The 8,166-nt window shown below is 46.7% G+C and overlaps 1 pseudogene; it reads right to left on the bottom strand.

The window, feature by feature from the left end:
- Window positions 1-4,837: 4,837 nt before the first annotated feature.
- Window positions 4,838-7,525, bottom strand: LOC107373162 (uncharacterized; annotated as a pseudogene).
- Window positions 7,526-8,166: the final 641 nt, after the last annotated feature.

An 8,166-nucleotide genomic window follows, 5' to 3' on the forward strand; every position in this document is an offset into this window, starting at 1 on the left:
CCTGGGAGAGGCATTCTGACATTAGAGAAAATGAGTGCTGTTGGCTGATTTGAAGGTAGATCTGGCAATCATCTGCATAAAAGTGGTAGTTAACCCTGAGACTTGCTAAAATCTTACCAAGTGGTAGCATGTAAATTGAATAGAGGAGAGGACCCAGGATGGAGCCCTGTGGTACTCCCCATGGAAGTGGGACATTGGGAGAAGAGCAGTCTCCAACAGGAACACTAAAACACCGTCCATTAAGGTATGACTTAAACCATTCGAGGGCAGTACCGGTCACACCCACCCAAAATTCAAGTCTGTGAAGTAGGATGGTGTGGTCTACAGTGTCAAATCAAAGCTTTACTTATAAAGCGCCTTCCGCAACCCTGTCAGGAAGCCCAAGGCGCTGAACACGGTACAGTACAAAGTTAAATAAAGTGAATAAATCAGAAAATAAAAGCAATTCAATTTTGCAAGGCGTCTCAGGTGAAAGAAACTGGACGGGATCACAGGGTTGATGTGAGCATCAAATTTAAGTCCAGCATCAATTTTAACCCCCAAACTGGTCACAACTGGTTTTGAGTATGGAGAAAGAGGGCCAAGATCAACATAATGATCCACATTCCTGCTGTTGGGGTGAAAAACAATGAGCTCTGTCTTTCCCTCATTCAGATGCAGAACGTGTCGAATGCTGCAGTCAGGTTGAGTAAGAGTAACAGCACATGGGAGCCAGAGTCAGTTAGAATCAGGATTTCATTGAGTACTCTAATGTGTGCAGATTCTGTGCTGTAATTACGTCTAAAACCTGATTGGAATGGGTCAAGAAGCCCATTATCATCTAGGTGAGAAGTAAGCTGCGTGAGAGCCACTTTCTCAATTACTTTTGAGATGAATGGAAGTTTTGAGATTGAGCGATAATTGGCACAGTCTGGTCAAGGCCTGGTTTCTTTAATAGCGGCTGAACAACTGCATTTTTAAAAGCAGCTGGAAACACACCAGAGGAGAGGCTGGAATTTACAATATCCAAAACAGCAGGGGCCACCACTGGAAGGACATCGCGCAGCAGTCTTGGGGGAAGGCTGTCCTCTGAAGAGCCTGAGGGCTTCATAGCCAAGATTAGATCAACCAGGGAAGAGAGTGTCACATGAGCATAGCAATGAGAGAATGACGGTGGACAGTGAGGTTCCACACAGGTAACCCAGCCTGAGTGAGAGAAACTCGTTCTAATTTCCTGGATTTTATGCAGGAAAAAGTTTTGAAACTCACTGCAAAGAGCCCCTGTAGAGGGAGAAGAGTTGGGAGATTCTCCAAGGGATAGTACAGAGGTGAGGACACTGTACAGTTTCTTCTGGTCATTTTTATGCCTAGTGATTATTTTTGCAAAATATCTGTTTCTAGCTGCACGGACAGCTTTCTGATAGCAGGTAAAAGAATCCTTGAATAATTGGAAGGAGATTTGCAGCTTGTCCGTCTGCCACCGGCGTTCGTAGACCCTACATTGGCGTCTTAGGGCACGAGTCTCCTCATTGAGCCAAGGGTCTGCCACAGTTTTTTTATGCCTGGATTTTAGAGGAGCGACTGCATTTACAACAGTTGAGCAGGTAGAGTTGAAAGAGGTCAGCAGCTCCTCAACTCCTACACAGGTGGACTCAGGTTGGGAAGTGGATAGAGTAGCAGGTAGGCTAGATCCTAATAGATTGGTGGTGGAAGGGGAAATTATTCTTGTAAGGTGTTGATTATGTTGCCTAGTGGATGGAGGCGTCAAGCCACAGATATTAAAAATAATAGGAGAATGATCAGAGATACATGCAGAGTCAACAATCAGATCAGAGATACAGATCCCAAATGACAAAACCAAGTCTAAAATGTACGATCCTGAATGGGTGGGTGACTGGACCTGTTGCTGGAGACCACAACAATCTAAAATGTCTAAAAAGCCACCAACAAGAGGTTTGTCAGGGCAGCAAACATGTATATTAAAATCACCAAGAATAATCCCACAGTCATATGTTGGAAGAAAGTCTGTTAAAAGATCAGAAAATTCCAATAAAAAGTTTGAATTGTACTTAGGTGGGCGATAGCAGAGAATAAACAGCAGCGGAGGACTAAAGTCCACCTCAAAAGCAATAAACTCAAAGCTAGTTGGAGTCACCGGTATAGTAAGTTTTTTAGGATGGAAAGAGGATCTGAACATGGTTAGTACTCCACCAGCATGACCAGTGAGTCTGGGTTCATTTAGAACCTGACTATCTGAGGAACAGAGCTCTGACAGTGCAGCTGACTCACCAGGAAGAACCCAGATCTTGTTCATGCAGAATAATGTCACCTCATGCTGAAAATAATAATCCCTTAAAATGAAGGTTTTATTCCCATTGAAATTTATTTATTGATAGTTATGTTACTGTTAATTCTTATTTCTTGTCATTCCTTACTTAATAACAAAATTTCAAATGCTAATATTATAAAGCAAGTGGAAATTAGCAGTTTTATGGAAAATGTCTAATTTTTGAAAGATATTGTGTTCGAATACTGTTCTTGAATTATCTTCATTCTATTCTTATTACTTGAGTCCACAAAACAGAACAACATATCTTCTTACGTTCGTGATCCTGTTTGTCTCATGCTTCAGCAGTTCGTTGCAGTCAGTGTTATTAACTGAAAAATATTAAATTGTCATGTTCCTGAGCTGAGGTGAGCACTCTCTCCACACTAACCATCTCTGAGGCAATCTTCCACAGGTGAGGAGCAGAGGGAGCTGCAGGTGTGCCGAATCTCCAATCTGGAGGTCGGGTATAAAGGGAGGATGGAGACACCACACTACGCCGGATGATTGCACCTGTGAGGTAGCCCCAGCCTCTTGACTTTTCTTGCTTGTTTCACTCGTTTGAATTTGATATTGGATTTTTTGGCTCTGAACCTTGGACTGTTTTTTCTGGATTAAGCTTTTGGATTCTCCTCTGAACCCTGTTTGTTACTCTGTTCAGGAAACTTCACTCTACACACTTCTCTCGCCGCTCAAACCCCGGATTTCCTGAACCACGTCCCATCCTCCTCTACAACTCCTGCCTGTTCATCTCTGCTGCCTCACCCGCCTCAGCCCGCTGAAGCTCCACCAGCACTCACCTTGGCAACCCACCTTTCCCGCACATATTGGACTATTACATGGACTAAAGCCGAACGGCACATCCTCATTGGACTTTCCAGTGTGCCTTTTGTTCCTGTTTTAAAAATAAAAGAACTTTTCTTTTACTCACCCATTGAAGTCGTGTTGATTCTGCATGTCTTGGGTTAAACACCTCCCTCAGGTCATGACAGAATAATCCAGCCATAACGTTAACCCAGCGGAATCAGCACTCGCCGATCTGGCTAACAGGATGTCCCACCAGGAGCAGACTATTCCAGTGCTCATGGAGCAGCTGATGATCGCAAACCAGCGTTACCAGCATTTGGAGGCTATGGTCCAACAGCTTCACGAGCATTTTCCAGCTCCAGCACTGGCCCCAGCATCAGCTCCAGTCGTTACTTCCGCTTCAAGCCCGTAACCTACGTTACGAACAGTGAGTCCACCCAGACCGGAGACGATCGGACCTACGGAAGTCACCCACTTCCGTCCAGCTCCATCTCTGCCATGTCCTATGTTCTCGGTTGAGTTCGAGGACTGTTATGGGTTTTTACTACAGTGCCGCCTGGCGTTCGAGCGCTCCCCACATGCTTTTTTGACCGACTCTTCTAGGATCTCGTTTATTGTTGGACTTTTGAGGGGAAAGGCTCTTAGGTGGGCAGAAGCAAAGAGCAGAAACGCTGAATTTTTGTCTGGTCCCTATGCTGACTTTTTGGAAGATTTTAAACAGACTTTCTGCAGTCCTGAGACCACAACTGACATAAGGAAGAAGATCTTGCATCTATCTCAGGGGAGGAGAATGGTGGCAGAGTTATCTCTGGAGTTCAGGACTTTGGCGGCCATGACGTCGTGGAATTACAACACCTTAAAGGCAGCTTTTATCGAGGCCCTGAGTGACAGAATAAAGAATCAGCTGGCTCTGTGTCCCGAACCATCCCCCCTGGATAGATTAATCTCTCTATCCATCTCAATCGATAAGAGATATCGTGAGCTTCAGAGGACGTCAGCGGTGGAGTTTCCACCGTCTCCTAAACCTCGCCATCCTACCTCTAGACCTTCTCCCGCGGAGACATCGGAGGAGCCTATGCAGTTGGGAAGAGCCCATCTAACCCCAGAGGAACGACAACAGCGCATCAGCAAGGGCCTCTGTCTGTACTGTGGACTTCCAGAACATTTCGTTCAGACATGCCCGGCGTTGCTAAAAGGTTGAGCCCACCAGTAGAACTGGGAGTCCTGGTGGGTAGTAACACACTGGAAATAAAACCTCCCGGTTCCTCATCGAGTGTACTGTAACTTGGAATAATCAACGCCACCTGACTACTGCCCTAATAGACTCGGGTTGCAAGCAGTCTCTGGTGGATTCCCAACTGGTCTGTGAATGGGGTATCTCCACTGAACTTCTCTCCGAACCAGTGTCAGTTACCTCACTGGACGGCAGAGTACTGTCTACCATCACCCACAGGACCGTCTAATGAGCTTTGAAAGAAAAAGCGTCTGGACTTCTTTGAGTTGCTTGAAGACGTTTCACCTCTCATCCGCGAGGCTTCTTCAGTTCTAAGGTCAAATGGTGGAGAGTCCCAGATTTAAACCCAGTGGGAGTTTCCCCCCGAAGAGGGAACAAAGACCCCCTGATGATCTTCTACATAAACACATGAGCCAAGGTGTGAGGGTGGGTGTGGGTCCTATTCAGCCAGAGATTCGGGTGAGCTCATAGTGAAACCTGGCCCTACCCTGTCATGTGAATTCCTGAGGTCAGATGGCCCAGGATATGCGTGGGCGTTGAGGCATCTGGGAAGGGATCTTAAAACTGGATTATAGATGGCAGACAGTTGGTGTCGTAAACCACCGCCTCTGTTTAAAAATGGTTGCTCACAGTGGACATAAATGGCTTCCTTTACTCCTCTTTCAAACCATCTGTCCTCTCTGTCCAAAATGTGAATGCTGGCATCCTCGAAAGAGTGACCTTTGTCCTTTAGATGCAAATGAACTGCTGAGTCCTGTCCCGTGGAGGTGGCTCTTCTATGTTGTGCCATGAGCTTGTGAAGTGGCTGTTTGGTTTCTCCGATGTAGAGGTCTGGACATTCCTCGCTGCACTGTACAGCATACACCACATTGTTCAGTTTGTGTTTAGGAGTTTTGTCTTTCGGGTGAACCAGTTTCTGTCTGAGTGTGTTGCTGGGCCTGAAGTACACTGGTGTGTTGTGTTTGGAGAAAACCCTCCTGAGTTTCTCTGATACACCGGCTACATAGGGGATGACAAGGTTGTTGCGTCTGTCTTTCTTATCCTCCCTCGCTGGTGTCTGGTCTTCTTTTCTGTGCATCTTTGCTGACTTTATAAATGCCCATTTAGGATAGCCACATGTTATAAGTGATTCCTTTATATGTGTGTGTTCCTTCTTTTTACCTTCCGGCTTAGAGGGAACATGTTCTGCCCGGTGGTGTAAGGTCTTGATTACTCCAAGTTTGTGTTCCAGAGGGTGATGTGAGTCGAAGAGGAGGTACTGGTCCATGTGTGTGGGCTTCCGGTACACTTCAATGTTGAGGTTGCCATTTTCTTCTAAGTGCACAACGCAGTCCAGGAAAGGCAAGCAGTTGTCCTTTATGTTTTCCCTGGTGAACTTGATGTTTTTGTCAACGGCGTTGATGTGCGTAGTGAAGGATTCCACTTCTTGTGTTTTGATTTTGACCCAGGTGTCATCCACATATCTGCACCAGTGGCTGGGTGCTCTCCCTTTAAAAGAGCCAAGCACCTTTCTTTCCACTTCCTCCATGTAAAGGTTGGCTACAATAGGTGACACGGGGGAGCCCATGACGCAGCCATATTTTTGTCAGCAGAAACCTTCGTTGTATTTGAAATATGTCGTGGTGAGGCAGAGATCTAACAGTGTGCAAACCTGATCGGGTGTGAAGTTGGTCCTGTCCTCCAAGGTGCTGTCTTCTTGTAGTCGTTTTCTGACAGTCTCCACTGCCTCCATTGTGGGTATGCAAGTGAAGAGGGAGACTACGTCAAAGGACACCATGGTTTCATCTGGATCCAGGGTAAGTTTCTGGACCTTGTCAGTGAAGTCGGTGAAGTTCTTGATGTGGTGTGGGGTGTTCCCCACCAGAGGTGCAAGGATAGTAGCAAGGTGTTTCGCAATGTTGTAGGTGACTGAATTTATGCTACTTACAATGGGTCTGAGAGGGATACCTTCCTTGTGGATCTTGGGAAGTCCATAGATGCAGGGTATGGCATCTCCTGGATAAAGGCAGTGATGTGTCAGGCGGTTGATGGTTTTGTCCCTTTCAAGGCCTTGAAGGCAAGCTATAACTTTCTTTTTGTAGCTGCTTGTGGGGTCTCGCTTTAAGGCTTCATAGGTGTTGTTGTCACTGAGGAGAGTAGTGATCTTTGCGTGGTAATCCGTTGTGTTTAGGACCACGGTGCACCTTCCCTTATCAGCTGGCAATATAGTGATGGTGTGGTCTTTGCTCAGTGATGCAACAGCATTCTTTTCTTGTAACGTGAGGTTAGGCAGAGGGACTTTGGCACTGGAGAGGGTGGCTGAGACTTTCATCCTGATCTGTTCTGCTTCTGTCTGAGATAATTTGTTGATCCGTATGGCAGTTTCAGTAGCTGTGATGAGGTCCACTACGGGCAACTGTTGAGGAGCAATGGCAAAATTAAGTCCTTTGGCTAATACGTTCATTTCAGGTTCAGTGAGGTTCCGGTCTGAAAAGTCCTTCACCCATTTTCTTCGACTGTCCTCCGATGGAAGTTCTTCTCTGCGTTGTGTAGATTCAGACTGAGGAGAGAGTGTTTTTGAAAGCAGGGTGTGGAATTTCCTGTGTTGTCTTTCTTTTCCTTTGGAGTGTTGGGCCCGCTGAGCCTTCTCCACAAACTTGTAAACCTCTTCTAAGATTGGAAAGGGTAGAAGGGTTTCCAGTTCCTGCAGAGTCTGGCTAATCTTGCTTTGGAGGGCATCTATAGTGAAATGGACCTGTCTTATCCTTTCACTTAGAAGCTGATTTTGTGCTCTTCGTAGAATTAAGTCCGCTCTGTGTCCTCTAACAGTGGATCCTAGGCGCAGGCTCTTAGGAACAACTCTGCTTTGTATGCATCTCAGGTTGAAACGGAGGTGGTTCCTGTAATCCGCTAGTTTTCTAGATTCCCTTTCATATTCACACACCAGTTGAAGGGTGTTCCTCCCAAAATGTACGGCAAGGACCCTGCTGTACCCACAGGACCCTGCCACTCCAGCTCCAGGTTTCAGGTAACCACACAGAGACACTCTCACTGTTTGTTTTCCCACCCCCGCAGAACCCTGTGATGCTTTGACATTCTTGGCTCAATAAACACAACCCGCTTCTGGACTGGCGAGCCAGCGGAATTGAATCCTGGAGTCCGGAGTGTCATCTCACATGCCTCAACTCAGCACCTACCATGTCTAAGGACTCCGGCTTGGCGCCTACCCCCCAATCTTTCCCAGGTACCCCCTGTTTATCACGACCTTCAACAGGTGTTCAGCAGGGACAGGGCTGCCACGCTACCTCCTCATCGCCCTTTTGATTGTGGCATAGACCTGTTACTGGGAGTGCCGTTGCCATCCAGTCGTCTTTACTGCCTCTCAAAACCCAAACATGACAGCATGCGGACCTACATAACCGAGGCTTTGACAAACAGGACCATTAGACCGTCTACCTCACCCCTGGGGGCGGGTTTCTTTTTCATCGCCAAGAAGGATTGGTCTCTCCAACCTTGCATTGACTACTGGGGTCTGAATCAGTTAACTGTCAAGGACAAGTACCCCCTACCCCTACTGTCTTCCACTTTCAAACCAGTCCAAGACGCCACCATCTTCTCACGGTTGGATCTCCGTAACGCCTATCACTTGGGTAGGATCCGCCAAGGGGATGAGTGGAAGACGGCTTTCAAAACACCTTTGGGCCACTTCGAATACCTGGTGATGACTTTTGGTCTCACCAATGCTCCAGCGGTGTTCCAGAGACTGGTGATCTCTGTTCTGGGTGATTATTTGAATGACTTTGTGACTGTCTTATCTGGATGACATTTTGATTTTTTTCCA

This window comes from Nothobranchius furzeri, chromosome 3 (assembly GCF_043380555.1).
Source record: "Nothobranchius furzeri strain GRZ-AD chromosome 3, NfurGRZ-RIMD1, whole genome shotgun sequence".
Taxonomy (NCBI): Eukaryota; Metazoa; Chordata; class Actinopteri; order Cyprinodontiformes; family Nothobranchiidae; genus Nothobranchius; species Nothobranchius furzeri.